Here is a 1,213-nt window from a genome sequence, read left to right as displayed (position 1 = left end):
ACAAGGAATAGTTATAAGACAACAATTACCTTGTAAAAACACCTTTTAAGTACCACATACCAAAATTTCATGATTGCACTCCAAAGAATACTGAAGTTACAATTTTTTTTAATTGTTAAGTGTAATTAAATTGATTAAAATTTATTATAAAAATTATAATAAATCATGATATCTTTAGCCAGCAAGAAAATAATTGCAATCAATGTCTATGTCCTCACAATAACCTTGATCTATAATGCCAAAATAGCCAACCAGGTGCTTAACACAGTTCAAATGAGTACAAATATGAATCAAAATTGCAGCCATCATGAAAGCTCAGGATACCTGCCAAACACAGGTATAAAGTAAGTTAAAAACCCCTGCATTAACTATAATTTACATATATATGAAGAATTATAAGCTAAACTCATGGATACAACAGTGATAAACACACACAAACACATAGCTAGGCTACTTGCTGGGACCTTTCAGTTATTTCTTAGAAAAACGTTCTGCTTTCTCCTACAGCAATGAAACTTCTGCAGAATAACAGGCATCTATAATACTAACAAGCTACCTTGTAACTGTGAATGCATTAGCTCTATTTCACAAGTTATAGAATTTAATATGATTTTTGTGTCAGCCATTTTAAATCCTTACAGTGGAAACAAGCGCCTGAAACAAGAACAGTTCTTGATTATAAATGTAGAAGATCAGTTATCTATATCTTTATCTAATGCTAAAGGTGCAGAGAACAAAAAAGCATCTGTAGAATTCTTAGTTTTGACATAAATCATCAAAATAGGCAAGAGGCACTACCACACCAAAAGCCAGCCATTTTGACAAAAACGTCACTTCCGGTTAGAAAGAGGAAATCAGGCTTGGCCACCCGACTGCAATGCCCTGGTCATTTTCAACCAAAACCACACCCAAAAGGTGTGTTTTGTTATTATTAGGAGTGATATCATCACTAGAATTCATTTTTTATAGCCACAACTGTTTATACTTGCTATCAGCTCCACTTTACTGTAATTTTAGTGTGATAACTGGCTTCTGTGAGCTATCATAAGGACTTTCAGTCATTTTATTAATTGACCACACCCCTAATTCTTATGAATAATTAATGAGCCCTGGTTAATTCAAGATTCTGTAGCCGCCTATGGGCATGATTGCCTCATTTGCCTGCATTGCCTCGGTGTATGCAAGAGTAGATAATAGAAGAGAGTGTCCTACT

General features: G+C 34.2%; 1 long non-coding RNA gene across 1 annotated transcript; it reads right to left on the bottom strand.

The window, feature by feature from the left end:
- Positions 1 to 102: 102 nt before the first annotated feature.
- On the bottom strand, positions 103 to 902 carry LOC109589677 (uncharacterized). The gene is made up of 2 exons (XR_002188879.1): positions 640 to 902; positions 103 to 324 (listed from the first exon to the last, which is right to left on the bottom strand). It is a non-coding gene; the product is annotated as an uncharacterized LOC109589677 (long non-coding RNA).
- Positions 903 to 1,213: the final 311 nt, after the last annotated feature.

The sequence above is a fragment of the Amphimedon queenslandica genome, unplaced genomic scaffold (genome assembly GCF_000090795.2).
Source record: "Amphimedon queenslandica unplaced genomic scaffold, v1.1 AMPQUscaffold_13521, whole genome shotgun sequence".
In the NCBI taxonomy this organism is placed as follows: domain Eukaryota; kingdom Metazoa; phylum Porifera; class Demospongiae; order Haplosclerida; family Niphatidae; genus Amphimedon; species Amphimedon queenslandica.
Note: the sequence above shows the minus strand (reverse complement) of the source record. Positions and strands in the feature narration are given on the sequence as shown.